At 47.8% G+C, this 16,433-nt stretch overlaps 1 protein-coding gene across 3 annotated transcripts in view; it reads right to left on the reverse strand.

The window, feature by feature from the left end:
* CHD1 (chromodomain helicase DNA binding protein 1) overlaps positions 1–16,433 on the reverse strand; it is a 1,172,453-nt gene that overhangs the window by 52,049 nt on the left and 1,103,971 nt on the right. The gene's annotated exons all lie outside the window — the stretch shown is intronic.

The raw sequence follows: 16,433 nt of genomic DNA on the forward strand, positions 1-16,433 counted from the left end.
GTTACAATAATTATGAAGACATATTAAGAGGTATAGCTGTCCATGACTGAAAATGAAAAAGTAATTTACCATTGGCAATTTGTTGCCCAGATGAATACTCAACACTATTTTTCTGATAAAGGGTAAATTTTCTGGGAGACTACTTAACCTAGAAACTTACCCAGGCTAAAGCGGAATGTGGAAACCGTGATACTTCCAGGAACAGACCGCAAACGACATTAGAGGAGAGCATGCATACAAACAAAAACACACAAACAGTACATCAAAGGAAGTTAACCCTTCTGCTTCCATCTTTTATATGAGAGCCACCCTGTGCCACAAATATAGGTTATGCTGAAATTACTGTGCTACAGAGACTAAGAGTTCTTAAGAAGTTAAACAGATAAATACTTCTTCTAGTAGACTGTTTATCTTAGTAAGATTGCCAAAACACTTATGTAAGGAAATGCCTTCCTTGGTATAGTTACCCCCTGGCTTTTTGCCTTTTGTGGATGCCAGTTATGATCGAAAGTGTGCTGGGACCCTGCTAACCCCCTGGGGACCCCTCACTCAGCACATGCACACTGCCTCACAGCTTGTGTGTGCTGGTGGGGAGAAAATGACTAAGTCGACATTACACTCCCCTCAGGGGGCCATGCCCACCTCTCACTGCCTGTGGCATAGATAGGTCACCCCTCTAGCAAGCCTTACAGCCCTAATGCAGGGTGCACAATACCACAGGTGAGAGCATAGTTGTATGAACACTATGCCCCTACAGAGTCTAAGCAAAACCTTAGACATTGTAAGTGCAGGGTAGCCATAAAGAGTATATGGTCTGGGAGTCTGTCAAATACGAACTCAACAGTTCCATAATGGCTACACTGAAATCTTAGAAGTTTGGTATCAAACATCTCAGCACAATAAATGCACACTGATGGCAGTGTGGGATTTATTGTAAAATACACCCAGAGGGAATCTTAGAGATGCCCCCTGAAAACCAGTCCGACTCCTAGTGCTAGGCTGACCAGTTTCTGCCAGCCTGCTACACCCAGATGAGTTTCTGGCCACATGGGGTGAGTACCTTTGTCACTCTGTGGCCAGGAACAAAGCCTGTACTGGCTGTCGGTGCTTCTCCCTTCCCCCTACAGGAACTGTAACACCTGGCAGTGAGCCTCAAAGGCTCATGCCTTTCGTTACAGCACCCCTGGGCATTCCAGCTAGTGGAGATGCCCGGCCCTCCGGCCACTGCCACCACTTTTGGCAGCAAGGCCGGAGGAGATAATGAGAAAAACAAGGAGGAGTCACCTACCAGTCAGGACTGCTCCTAAGGTGCCCTGATCTGAGGTGATCCCTGCCTTTAGAAATCCCCCAGCTTGGTTTTGGAGGGTTCCCCCAATAGAAATAGGGATGTGCCCCCCTCCCCTCTGGGAGGAGGCACAAAGAGGGTGTAGCCACCCTCAAGGACAATAGCCATTGTCTACTCCTGCAACCTGAAGAAAGAAGAAGGACTGCTGACCTGAAAGCCCAGCAGAGGCAACGGAGACGACAACTGACTTGGCCTCAGCCCTACCAGCCTCTCTCCAGACTCAAATAACCTGCACAGTGACGCATCCAGCGGGACCAGCGACCTCTGAGGACTCAGAGGACTGCCCTGGAACTAAAGGACCAAGAACCTCCAGAGAACAGCAGCACTGTTCAGAAACTGCAACAAGTTTGCAACTTTTAAACAACTTTTAAAGAGACTCTCACTTCCCGCAAGAAGCGTGAGTGTTCACACACTGCACCCGACGCCCCTGGCTCGAGTCCAGGACAACCAACACCACAGAGGGGACTCCCAGGCGACTCCAATGACGTGGACACCCTGAGTCAACCTACCTGCACCGCCCACGTCGACACCTGCATAGAGGATCCAGAGGTTCCACCTGACCGCGACTGACTGGTAACAAAGGAATCCGACGCCTGGACCAAGCACTGCACCCGCAACCCCCAGGACTGAGAGGAACCACCTCCCAGTGCAGGAGTGACCAGCAGGAGGCCCTCATCCTAGCCCAGACGGTGGCTGGCCCGATCAGCCCCCCTGTGCCCTGCCTGCATTGCCAGTGACCCCAGGGTCCCTCCATTGCTTTCTACAGCAAACCCGATGCCTACTTTGCACACTGCACCCAGCCGCCCCAGTGCCGCTGAGGGTGTGTTTTGTATGTCTGTGTCGTGTCTCCCCCCTTCCCCCCCCAGTGCTCTACAAAACCCCATGGTCTGCTCCCGAGGACGCAGGTACTTACCAGCTAGCAGACTGGAACCAGAGCACCCCTGTTCTTCATAGACTATGTGTTTTGGGCCCTCCTTTGACATCTGCACCAGACTGTCCCTGTGTTGCTGGTGCGTGGCTTTGGGGTTGCCTTGAACCCACAACAGTGAGCTGCCTATGCCCAGCAGACTGACTGTGTAAGTGCTTTACTTACCTGAGAAAATTAACCAAACTTACCTCCCCCAGGAACTGTTGATTTTTGCACTGTGTCCACTTTTAAAATAGCTTATTGTCATTTTAACCAAAACTGTGTGTACTACTTGTATGGAAATGCCTCCTTGGCATGGTTACCCCCTGACTTTTTGCTGATGCCAGTGATGATTTAAAGTGTTTCTGGAACCCTGCTAACCAGGCCCCAGAACCAGTGTTCTTTCCCTAAACGGTACCTTTGTTCCCACAATTGGCACAGCCCTGGCACCCAGATATGTCCCTTGTAAATGGTACCCCTGGTACCAAGGGCCCTGTGCCAGGGAAGGTCTTTAAGGGCTGCAGCATGTATTATGCCACCCTGGTGACCCCTCACTCTGCACATGCACACTGCCTCACAGCTTGTGTGTGCTGGTGGGGAGAAAATGACTAAGTCGACATGGCACTCCCCTCAGAGTGCCATGCCCTCCTCACACTGACTGTGGCATAAGTAAATCACCCCTCCAGCAGGCCTTACAGCTCTAAGGCAGGGTGAACTATACCACAGGTGAGGGCATATGTGCATGAGCACTATGCCCCTACAGTGTCTAAGCAAAACCTTAGGCATTGTAAGTGCAGGGTAGCCATAAAGAGTATATGGTCTGGGAGTTTGTCAAATACGAACTCCACAGTTCCATAATGGCTACACTGAAATCTGTGAAGTTTGGTATCAAAATTCCCAGCACAATAAATGCACACTGATGCCAGTGTGGGATTTATTGTAAAATGCACCCACAGGGCATCTTAGAGATGTCCGCTGAATACCAGTCCGACTCCTAGTCCTAGGCTGACCAGTTTCTGCCACCCTGCCACAACCAGACGAATTGCTGGCCACATGGGGAGAGTGCCTTTGTCACTCTGTGGCCAGGAACAAAGCCTGTACTGGGTGGAGGTGCTTCTCACCTCCCCCTGCAGGAACTGTAACACCTGGTGGTGAGCCTCAAAGGCTCATGCCTTTTCTTACAGCACCCCAGGGCATCCCAGCTAGTGGAGATGCCCGACCCTCTGGCCACTGCTCCCACTGGAGCCCTCCAAGGCTGGAGGAGATAATGAGAAAAACAAGGAGGAGTTACCCACCAGTTAGGACAGCCCCTAAGGTGTCCTGAGCTGAGGTGACCCATGCCTTTAGAAATCCTCATCTTGTGAGTGGAGGATTCCCCCAATAGTATTAGGTATGCGCCCCATAAAGAGGGTGTAGCCACCCTCCAGGACAGTAGCCACTGGCTACTGCCCTCCTGACCTAAACACACCCATAAATTCAGTATTTAGGGGCACCCCAGAACCCAGAAAATCAGATTCCTGCAACCTGAAATAAGAAGGACTGCTGACCTGAAAGCCCTGCAGAGACGCAAGAGACGGCAACTGACTTGGCCCCAGCTCTACCGGCCTGTCTCCAGACTCAAAGAACCTGCACAGCGACGCATCGGATGGGGACCAGCAACCTCTGAAGTCTCAGAGGACTGCCCTGAACCAAAGGACCAAGAAACACCCGTGAATAGCGGCTCTGTTAAAAAACAGCAAGAACTTTGCAACTTTCTTGCAACTTTTAAAGAACTTACTCTTCCCGCAGGAAGCGTGAGAATTCACCCTCTGCACCCGATGCCCCCTGCTCGAGCTCCAGAGAACCAACACTACAGGGAGGACTCCCAGACGACTGCGACCTTGTAAGTAACCCGAGCCGACCCCCCTGGGCCCCCACAGCAACGCATGCAGAGAGAATCCAGAAGCTCCCCCTGACCGCGACTGCCTGAACAAAGGAACCTGACGCCTGGACCAAGCACTGCACCCACAGCCCCCAGGACCAGAAGGAACTCCAGTGCAGGAGTGACCCCCAGGCGACCCTCTGCCTAGCCCAGTCGGAGCCTGGCCTGAGAAGCCCCCCTGTGCCCTGCCTGCACTGCTAGAGTGACCCCCGGGTCCCTCCATTGATTCCTATACAAAACCTGACACCTGCTTTGTACACTGCACCTGGCCGCCCCTGTGCCGCTGAGGGTGTGTTTTGTGTGCCTACTTATGTCCCCCCCCAATGCTCTACGAAACCCCCCTTGGTCTGCCCTCCAAAGATGCAGGTACTTACATGTTGGCAGACTGGAACCGGAGCACCCCTGTTCTCCAAAGGCGCCTAAGTGTTTTGGGCCCCTCTTTGACCTCTGCAGCTGACAGGCCCTGTGTTGCTGGTGCAGTAACTTTGGAGTTGCCTTGAACCCCCAACGGTGGGCTGCCTATGCCCAGGAACTTGAACTTGTAACTGCTTTACTTACCTGAAAATCTAACCAGTACTTCCCTCCCCCAAGAACTGTTCATTTTTGCACTGTGTCCACTTTTAAAATAGCTTAATGCAGTTTTAACTAAAACTGTGTATGTTACTGCTCTAATTCAAAGTTCCTTACTTACCTGTGTGGAGCACCTTGCATCTTACGCATTTACTTCAAATCTTGAATCTTGTGGTTCTATAATAAACTAGGAAATGAAAATGTCACTTACCCAGTGTACATCTGTTCGTGGCATCAGTCGCTGAGATTCACATGGTATGCATGAGCTCGCCATCTGGTGTTGGGTCGGAGTGTTACAAGTTGTTTTTCTTCGAAGAAGTGTTTTCGAGTCACGGGACCGAGTGACTCCACCTTCTGTGCTCATTGCGCATGGGCGTCGACTCCATCTTCGATTGTTTTCCCCGCAGAGGGTGAGGTAGGAGTTGTACTATAGTAATAGTGCCCGCGCAATGAAAAATGTAAGTATGTACCTATTAAAGGATTAAGTAATATATACAAATGTACAAAATTGAAGGTAACTTCTGAACTGCTACAGGCTTCCGGGGAGGTGGGTGGGTCCATGTGAATCTCAGCGACTGATGCCACGAACAGATGTACACTGGGTAAGTGACATTTTCAGTTCGATGGCATCTGTCGCTGTAGATACACATGGTATGCATAGACTAGTAAGCAGTTAGTTCCCCATAAGCGGTGGTTTAGCCTGTAGGAGTAGAAGTTGTCTGAAATAGAGTTCTTAATACAGCTTGACCTACTGTAGCTTGTTGTGCGGATAGCACATCTATACAGTAGTGTTTGGTGAATGTGTGAGGCGTAGACCAAGTGGCTGCCTTACATATTTCCTGCATTGGGATGTTTCCTAAAAAGGCCATTGAAGCACCTTTTTTCCTTGTTGAATGTGCCCTGGGAGTAATGGGCAGTTGTCTTTTTGCTTTAAGGTAGCAGATTTGGATGCATTTAACTATCCATCTGGCTATACCTTGTTTTGATATTGGGTTACCTGCATGAGGTTTTTGGAATGCAATAAATAGCTGTTTAGTTTTTCTGATGTTCTTTGTTCTGTCAATGTAGTACATTAATGCTCTTTTGACATCTAATGTATGTAGTGCTCTTTCAGCCACAGAATCTGGCTGTGGGAAAAATACTGGTAGTTCTACCGTTTGATTTAGATGGAATGGTGAAATAACTTTTGGTAAAAATTTTGGATTAGGTCGTAGGACGACCTTATTTTTATGTATTTGTATAAAAGGCTCTTGTGTTGTGAACGCTTGAATTTCACTTACTCTTCTTAGAGATGTAATGGCGATGAGAAAGGCAACTTTCCAGGTTAGGAATTGTATTCCGCAAGAGTGCATGGGTTCGAAAGGTGGGCCCATGAGTCTTGTTAGAACCACGTTTAGGTTCCATGAAGGAACAGGTGGTGTTCTTGGTGGTATAATTCTTTTAAGCCCTTCTATAAATGCTTTGATAACTGGTATCCTATACAAGGAAGTTGAATAGGTAGTTTGCAGGTATGCAGATATTGCTGCAAGGTGTATTTTAATAGAAGAGAAGGCTAGCTTTGCTTTTTGTAAATGGAGCAAGTAATTTACTATATGTTTTGGAGTTGCATCTAGCGGTTGTATCTGATTATGATGGCAGTACCAAACAAATCTTTTCCACTTACTTGCGTAGCAGTGTCTAGTGGATGGCCTTCTGGCCTGCTTTATGACTTCCATACACTCTTGGCTAAGTTGTAAGTGTCCGAATTCTAGGATTTCAGGAGCCAGATTGCTAGATTCAGCGATGCTGGGTCCGGGTGTCTGATCTGTTGGTTGTGTTGCGTTAACAGATCTGGTTTGTTGGGCAGTTTGATGTGTGGTACTACAGACAGATCTAGCAGTGTTGTGTACCAGGGTTGTCTTGCCCAAGTTGGTGCTATTAAAATGAGTTTGAGTTTGTTTTGACTCAATTTGTTTACTAGGTAAGGAAGGAGAGGGAGAGGAGGAAAAGCGTAAGCAAATATTCCTGACCAGTTCATCCATAGGGCATTGCCTTGGGATTGCTTGTGTGGGTATCTGGACGCGAAGTTTTGGCATTTTGCGTTCTCTTTTGTTGCAAATAAGTCTATTTGTGGTGTTCCCCAGAGTGTGAAGTAGGTGTACAGAATCTGTGGGTGGATTTCCCATTCGTGGACTTGCTGTTGATCTCGAGAGAGATTGTCTGCCAGCTGATTCTGGATCCCCGGAATAAACTGTGCTATTAGACCAATCTGATGGTGGATTGCCCACTTCCATATTTTTTGAGCTAACAAGCTTAACTGCGTTGAATGTGTTCCTCCTTGTTTGTTTAGATAATACATCGTTGTCATGTTGTCTGTTTTGACAAGGATGTATTTGTGGGTTATGATTGGTTGGAAAGCTTTTAGTGCTTGAAAAACTGCTAATAATTCTAGATGATTTATATGCAGTTTTGTTTGATGTATGTTCCATTGTCCTCTTATGTTGTGTTGATTGAGATGTGCTCCCCACCCTGTCATGGAAGCATCTGTTGTTATTACGTACTGTGGCACTGGGTCTTGGAAAGGCCGCCCTATGTTTAAATTTATACTGTTCCACCATAGAAGCGAGAGGTAAGTTTGGCGGTCTAGCAACACCAGATCTAGAAGGTGACCCTGTGCTTGAGACCACTGTGAGGCTAGGCACTGTTGTAAGGGCCTCATGTGCAGTCTTGCGTTTGGGACAATGGCTATGCATGAGGACATCATGCCTAGGAGCTGTAGTATTGTTCTTGCTTGTATTGTTTTGTTTGGAGACATGTGTTGAATGACCCTGTTGAAATTGTGGATCCTTTGTGGAGTTGGCGTTGCTACTCCTTTTGTCGTGTCTATTATGGCTCCTAGATATTGCTGTACTTTGCTTGGCAGAATGTTTGATTTTGCAAAGTTGACGGTGAACCCTAGTTTGTAGAGGGTTTGTATGACTTGATTTGTGTGGTTTGAGCATTGTGTGAGCGAACTGGTTTTGATTAGCCAGTCGTCTAGATACGGGAACACATGTATTTGCTGCCTTCTGATGTGTGCAGCGACTACTGCTAGGCATTTTGTGAATACTCTTGGAGCGGTTGTTAAACCAAAAGGCAATACTTTGAATTGGTAATGTATTCCTTTGAATACAAACCTTAGATATTTCCTGTGTGATTGATGTATTGGTATATGGAAATATGCGTCCTTGAGGTCTAGGGTTGTCATGTAGTCGTGTTTTTTGAGCAATGGTAACACTTCTTGTAGTGTGACCATGTGAAAGTGGTCTGATTTGATGAATGTGTTTACTACTCTGAGGTCTAGAATTGGTCTCAGTGTTTCGTCCTTTTTTGGTATCAAGAAGTACAGTGAATAAACTCCTGTGTTTATTTGTGTGCTTGGTACTAATTCTATTGCATTTTTTTGCAGTAGTGCTTGAACTTCTATCTCTAGAAGCTGTGAATGGTATTTTGTTAAATTTTGTGATTTTGGTGGTATGTCTGGAGGGAATTGCAGGAATTCTATGCAATAACCATGCTGGATAATTGCTAGGACCCATGTGTCTGTAGTTATTTTGTCCCATGCTTCGTAATATTGACGTATCCTCCCCCCCACTGGTGTTGTGTGGGAGGGGTGTGTGACATGTGAGTCACTGCTTGTTGGTAGTGGTTTTGGGGCTTTGAAATCTTCCCCTATTCCTAGGGAATTGCCCCCCTCTATACTGGCCCCGAAAACCTCCCCTGTACTGTCCCTGGTAGGTGGGCGGTGCGGACTGTGAGGTGCTAGCTTGTGTGGCCTGACCCCGAAACCCTCCTCTAAAAGGTGTTTTGCGGAAGGTGTTATAAGATCCTCTGCTCTGCGGGGAGTAGAGTGCGCCCATGGCCTTGGCAGTGTCAGTGTCCTTCTTGAGCTTTTCTATAGCTGTGTCGACCTCCGGACCGAACAGAAGTTTCTCGTTTACTGGCATGTTAAGCACTGCCTGTTGAATTTCTGGCTTGAATCCAGACGTTCTGAGCCATGCGTGCCTACGGATGGTAACCGACGTATTAATGGTTCTTGCGGCCGTGTCTGCTGCATCCATGGAGGAGCGTATTTGATTGTTGGAAATGTTTTGACCCTCCTCAACAACCTGTTTTGCTCTTTTTTGCAGATCTTTTGGGAGATGTTCAATGAGATGCTGCATCTCATCCCAGTGGGCTCTGTCGTATCGCGCTAGCAGCGCTTGTGAATTTGCGATGCGCCACTGGTTTGCTGCTTGGACAGCAACCCTCTTCCCGGCTGCATCGAACTTCCTACTTTCTTTATCTGGGGGAGGTGCATCCCCAGAAGTGTGTGAGTTTGCCCGTTTCCTGGCAGCCCCTACCACCACAGAGTCTGGTGGCAGCTGAGAGGTGATGAAGACAGGGTCCGTAGGAGGCGCCTTATACTTTTTGTCCACCCTAGGCGTCACTGCCCTACTTTTAACTGGCTCCTTGAAAATGTCCTTTGCATGGCGTAGCATGCCTGGGAGCATCGGCAGGCTTTGGTAGGAGCTGTGGGTTGAGGAGAGGGTGTTAAATAAAAAATCATCCTCTACTTGTTCCGAGTGTAGTTCCACATTATGGAATAGAGCTGCTCTAGCCACCACTTGCGAGTAGGCTGTGCTGTCTTCCGGTGGTGATGGCCTAGTTGGGTATGTGTCTGGGCTGTTATCAGACACTGGTGCGTCGTACAAGTCCCACGCATCCTGATCTTGGTCGTCGTGGCTCATGGCGGTGTGAGCTGGCGAATGTGACGGGGTGTAAGTTGGCGAAGCCGGAGTTACAGGTGGAGGCGAGGGAGGAGGTGTTACCTTTTGTGTTGTTTGTTGCTGAGGAGTAAACTGAAGCGTTCTCTTTCGTTTGACAGGTGGGAGGGTACTGATCTTCCCAGTCCCCTGCTGAATAAAGATACGCTTTTGCGTGTGATCCACGTCAGTGGATTGCAGTTCTTGTTCAAATCTATGTTTCTTCATTTGAGAAGACATAGAATGCTCTTCGGTATAGGAGCCAGAAACAGGGTCTGATGTCGCTTTTTTCGGCTCCGAAAGCCCTGTCGATTGTTTTTTCGGCTCCGAGGTAACCTTCCTCTTTTTCTGTGCCGAAAATTCTTGGCCTCTATGTTCTTCGGCGCCACTGTCTCGGCGTCGATCGGTGTCGACACCGAACTCTCGGTGTCGATGCTTCTGTTTAGCACTCTCTCGGTCCCGAGGAGGCTGCGTGCCGGTGTCTCGACCGAAGTCGGACGATCTCGACACTGAATGGGCCTTTTTCGGTGCCGATTGTTGGTCACCGAGAATTTGGGTGGAGCCATGGCCGGTTGGCAGTGGCGTCCCCTGGGCCTTCTTTCCTTTTTTAAGGTTTGATCTCGACGTCTTACTCACAGTTCTTGTAGAGTGTAGCTCGTCGGAGTCTGAATCCTGGATGGAAAAGGATTCCTCCTGTTCCTCTTCTGTCTCGAACTGTGGACGCTCTTTTGGCGTGGACGCCATCTGGAGTCTTCTCGCTCGACGGTCGCGCAGAGTTTTTCGGGACCGGAACGCCCGACAGGCCTCACAGGATTCTTCGCTGTGCTCGGGTGACAGGCACAGATTACAGACCGAGTGTAGGTCCGTATAAGGATATTTGTTGTGGCATTCGGGGCAGAATCGAAACGGGGTCCGATCCATCGGCGTTGTCCTCCACGCGGTCGGGCCGACTAGGCCCCGACGGGGTGCCGAAATCTACCCCGAAGGGCACCGAGGCGCTTCGATGTTGAACGCGTCGTCGTATGTGTCTATCTCTAACCGGATCGCAACGATACCGTCGAAAATCTTCCGTCTTCAGCTAACTTTCCGTTCCGAAACTCGGAGCGACAGGAACACGTCCGAACCCGATGGCGGAAAGAAAACAATCGAAGATGGAGTCGACGCCCATGCGCAATGAGCACAGAAGGTGGAGTCACTCGGTCCCGTGACTCGAAAACACTTCTTCGAAGAAAAACAACTTGTAACACTCCGACCCAACACCAGATGGCGAGCTCATGCATACCATGTGTATCTACAGCGACAGATGCCATCGAACATATATTTTTCTATATAAAAACTATTGGCCTGGAGTTAAGTCTTTGAGTGTGTGTTCCTCATTTATAGCCTGTGTGTGTACAACAAATACTTAACACTACCCTTTGATAAGCCCACTGCTCAACCACACTACCACAAATAGGGCATTATAATTATCTAATTTTGCCACTATCAACCTCTGAGGGGAACCCTTGGACTCTGTGCATACTATCTCTCACTTTGAGATACTATTATACACAGCCAGCTTTGGTGGATCAGCGGTGGGGTCAAGGACTTTGCATTTGCTGGGCTACTCAGCCAATACCTGATCACACGTTTAAATTCCAAAAATTATCATTAGAAATTGATTTCTGCTGTGTAAGTCCCTGTTAGCATTTCCTTTTAAGTTTAAAAGTTTGTAAAGGTTAGGATTTAAGTTCTAGAAGTAGTTTTTAGATTCTTACAAAGTAATCCCAACTTTTAGAGTGATAATGTCTAGCACAGAGGAGATGGTAGTGGAACTCAACCTCACCCCTTACCTGCATCTAGGGATGACAGAGTTAAGGTCTCGCTGTAAAAAACAAACAAACAAAAAAAAAAGATAAAAACAGGGTCCAACCCTACCAAGGCAAAGCTCCAGGCGCTCTTGGGAGAGTTCACAAGGGACAACCGCTCTGAGATGGAGGATCCTCCTTCAGATGGGGAAATTAGTGAACAGGAGGAAGAACTCCCACCTCCTGTCCTAAATAGGGAGGAGAGGGCCCTTAGAACCCTGTCCCCAAAAGTCACAGTCAGAGAGCCTGGTTCTTCCACAGGGGAGTCCAGTGCCTCTGTATGCATTAAGGACAGCCTCAATGAAGAGGACATCCTGTTAGCCAGGATGGCCAAGAGATTGGCTTTCGAGAAGCAGCTCCTAGCCATAGAAAGGGAAAGAAGTTAAATGGGTTTAACTCCCATAAATGGTGGCAGCAACTTAAATAGGGTCAGAGAGAATACTGACATCTTAAAAATCCCCAAAGGGATTGTACCTAAATATGAAGAAGGTGATCACATCACCAAGTGGTTCACAGCTTTTGCGAGGGCTTGTGCAACCAGAAAAGTAAGCAGATCTCACTAGGGAGTTCTCCTTTGGGAAATGTTCACTGGAAATTGTAGGGATAGACTCCTCACACTCTCTGGTAAAGCAGAATCTTATGACCTCATGAAGGCTACCCTGATTGACAGCTTTGGATTCTCAACTGAGGAATAAAGAATTAGGTTCAGGGGGGCTCACAAAACCTTGAGCCAGACCTGGGTTGATTTTGTAGACTACCCAGTGAAAACACTGGATGGTTTGGTAACTGGAAATGAAATGCATGACTATGATGTGCTTTATAATTTGTTTATGAAGGAACACACTACTTCAATGAAAGGTTGCATCATTATCTGGTAGACCTAGGTCCAATTTCTCCCCAAGAATTGGGAAAGAAGGCAGATCACTGGGTCAAGACTAGGGTAACCAAAACTTCCACTGGGGGGTGACCAAAAGAAAGGGGTTACAAAGGCTCTCCAGGAGAAAGTGGGTGACACCAGAAATAAAGACAGAGTCCTCTGTAGGCCCCCAAATACCAGTCTGGGTGGGTGGGCAGACACAGCCCAAAACAAAGGTGGGTACCAGGATAAGAACTGGGATGCCACTAAGGCATGGCACCACAACTGTAGGCACAGGGCACCACACCAAGTACACCTCTTGTCCCAAAAACAAACACCCTAGCAAAACCCCAGGGGTGACCAGTGTAGCCACTGGGGATGACTCCTCAGATGAGGAGGAGGTCCTCATAGCCTTCAACTGGAAAAAGGGCCCAACAGGTGAGATGGAGATTCCAGAGGGAAGTAAACCCACACTGATGCCAGAGATTACAAAGTGCACACAAAGGGTATCTTAGGGATGCCCCCCTGTAATTTTACAGAATCCTTCAATGCAGGACTGACTGGTCTGTGCCAGCCTGCCACTGAGACGAGTTTCTGACCCATTGGCGTGAGAGGCTTTGTGCTCTCTGAGGCCAGAAACAAAGCCTGCACTGGGTGGAGGTGCTTCACACCTCCCTCTGCAGTAACTATAACACCTTGCAGTGAGCCTAAAAGGCTCAGGCTTCATGTTACAATGCCCTAGGGCACTCCGGCTAGTGGAGATGCCCGCCCCCCGGACACAGCCCCCACTTTTGGCGGCAAGTCAGGAGGAGATAATTAGTACACCAGGGGTCCCCCATGGGCTGTAACATGTATGGGGCCCATACAAACTGTGACTACAGGCCTGCCATTGCATCCTGCGTGAAAGGTGTATGCACCTTTCAATCCAGATGAACAAGTTACTTACCCTGACCCTAATGTTCCAGCCATGGCCACAGACGCAGAGCCTCTTGACAAATGGTCCAAGACCCCACTTCGCACTGCTTGTTGCAGTACCACGTGGTGGTGATGTTGTTGGTGAACACCTGCACCACCTTTCGCTTGGAGAGAGGGAAGGAATGCTTTCAATGCAAGCCTAATCGCCCTGAGCTTCAGGGTGATTGATGTGAAGCCTGGACTCTGCCAATGACCAGATGCCTCTGATCTCTGCCTCCCCCATGGGACTGCCCCAATCCCAGGAGTGACGCAACTGTCACCACTGTAAGGTCTTGTTGGGTATTTGAAAGAGATCTGCCTCTGATCCAATCGCGAATTGAATGCCACCACTGCAGATCTTGTACCATTCCCTCCAAGATCTGGACCATATCAGAGAGTTTCCCCTGACGCTGCGCCCACTGGAACTTCAGATCCCACTACAGAGCCTGCATATGCCACCTGACATGTGTGACCAGCAGGATGCAGGAGGCCAGAAGGCCCAGCAGCCTCAGAATTATTCTCACTGAAACCCAGAATACAGGCTGAAACATCTGTATCATAACCTGAATATCCTGGACTCGCTGCTCAGGAGGATAAGCCCGAAACTACACTGTGTCCAGAACAGCTCTGATGAAAGGGAGCTTCTGAGAGGGAGTCATGTGTGACTTCAGCACGTTTATAGTTAATCCCAGCAAATGCAGGAGGTTCGCCATAGTCTGAAGATGGGTGACGACAGCCTGCGGCGAAGGAGCCTTCAACAGCAAGTTGTCAAGGTAGGGGAAGACTGAAACCGCTAACCTGCGCAGATGTGCTGCTATCACCGCCATCACTTTGGTTAACACCTGAGGCCAAAAGGGAGCACAGTAAACTGAAAATGCTTGTGGCCTAGCTTGAACTGCAAGTAGCGCCTGTGGGCAGGCAGGATGGTGATGTGAAATGAAAATGTCACTTACCCAGTGTACATCTGTTCGTGGCATCAGTCGCAGTAGATTCGCATGTTCTGCAATAGCTCGCCATCTGGTGTTGGGCCGGAGTGTTACAAGTTGTTTTTCTTCGAAGAAGTCTTTCGAGTCACGGGACCGAGTGACTCCTCCTTTTGTCTCCATTGCGCATGGGCGTCGACTCCATCTTCGATTGTTTTTCCCCGCAGAGGGTGAGGTAGGAGTTGAATTGTAGTAATAGTGCCCATGCAATGGAGTGACTAAGTATGCACTTATTTAAGGTTGAGATGATACATATATAAATAATTGAAGGTAACTTCCAAACTGCTACAGGCTCCCGGGGAGGCGGGTGGGCACATGCGAATCTACTGCGACTGATGCCACGAACAGATGTACACTGGGTAAGTGACATTTTCAGTTCGATGGCATCTGTCGCTGTAGATACGCATGTTCTGCAATAGACTAGTAAGCAGTTATTTCCCCAAAAGCGGTGGATCAGCCTGTAGGAGTGGAAGTAGTCTGAAATAATGTCCTTAATACAGCTTGACCTACTGTGGCTTGTTGTGCGGATAACACGTCTACACAGTAATGCTTGGTGAATGTGTGAGGCGTAGACCATGTGGCTGCCTTACATATTTCTTGCATTGGGATGTTTCCTAGAAAGGCCATGGTAGCACCTTTCTTTCTGGTTGAGTGTGCCCTTGGTGTAATGGGCAGCTGTCGTTTAGCTTTAAGGTAGCAGATTTGGATGCATTTAACTATCCATCTGGCTATACCTTGTTTTGAAATTGGGTTTCCTGCATGAGGTTTTTGAAATGCAATAAAGAGTTGTTTAGTCTTTCTGATGTTCTTTGTTCTGTCAATGTAATACATTAATGCTCTTTTGACATCTAATGTATGTAGTGCCCTTTCAGCTACGGTATCTGGCTGTGGAAAGAACACCGGAAGTTCCACTGTTTGATTTAGATGGAACGGTGAAATAACCTTTGGCAAAAATTTAGGATTGGTCCTTAGGACGACTTTATTTTTGTGTAGTTGTATAAAAGGTTCCTGTATAGTAAACGCCTGAATCTCGCTTACTCTTCTCAGGGAAGTAATGGCGATGAGAAATGCCACCTTCCAGGTTAGGAACTGTATGTCGCAGGAGTGCATGGGTTCAAAAGGTGGACCCATAAGTCTAGTTAGGACAACATTTAGGTTCCATGAAGGAACAGGTAGTGTTCTTGGTGGTATAATTCTCCTAAGGCCCTCCATGAATGCTTTAATGACTGGTATTTTATATAGGGAAGTTGAATAGGTAGTCTGCAGGTATGCAGATATTGCTGCAAGGTGAATCTTAATGGAAGAGAAAGCTAGGTTAGATTTTTGTAAGTGAAGCAAGTAACCCACTACATGTTCTGGAGTTGTGTGTAATGGTTGTATTTGATTAATATGGCAGTAGCAAACAAACCTCTTCCATTTACTTGCATAGCAGTGCCTGGTGGATGGCCTTCTTGCTTGTTTTATGACTTCCATACATTCTTGGGTAAGTTGTAAGTGCCCGAATTCTAGGATTTCAGGAGCCAGATTGCTAGATTCAGCGATGCTGGATCTGGGTGTCTGATCTTTTGGTTGTGCTGTGTCAACAGATCTGGCCTGTTGGGCAATTTGATGCAGGGTACCACTGATAGGTCTAGCAGCGTTGTGTACCAGGGTTGCCTTGCCCAAGTTGGTGCTATCAATATGAGTTTGAGTTTGCTTTGACTGAGTTTGTTTACCAGGTAAGGAAGGAGAGGGAGAGGAGGAAAAGCGTAAGCAAATATCCCTGACCAGTTCATCCATAGGGCATTGCCTTGGGATTGTTTGTGTGGGTATCTGGATGCGAAGTTTTGGCATTTTGCGTTCTCCCTTGTCGCAAACAAGTCTATCTGAGGTGTTCCCCAGAGTTTGAAATAAGTGTTCAGTATTTGGGGGTGAATTTCCCATTCGTGGACCTGTTGGTGATCTCGAGAGAGATTGTCTGCGAGTTGATTTTGTATCCCTGGTATAAACTGTGCAATTAGGCGAATTTGGTTGTGAATTGCCCAATGCCAAATTTTTTGTGCTAACAGGCTTAACTGCGTGGAGTGCGTCCCTCCCTGCTTGTTTAGATAATACATTGTTGTCATGTTGTCTGTTTTGACGAGAATGTATTTGTGAACTATTATTGGTTGGAAAGCTTTTAGTGCTTGAAAAACTGCAAGAAGTTCTAGGTGATTGATATGCAGTTTTGTTTGATGTACGTTCCATTGTCCTTGTATGCTGTGTTGATCGAGGTGTGCTCCCCACCCTGTCATGGAAGCATCTGTTG

This window comes from Pleurodeles waltl, chromosome 1_1 (genome assembly GCF_031143425.1).
Source record: "Pleurodeles waltl isolate 20211129_DDA chromosome 1_1, aPleWal1.hap1.20221129, whole genome shotgun sequence".
NCBI classification, from domain to species: Eukaryota; Metazoa; Chordata; class Amphibia; order Caudata; family Salamandridae; genus Pleurodeles; species Pleurodeles waltl.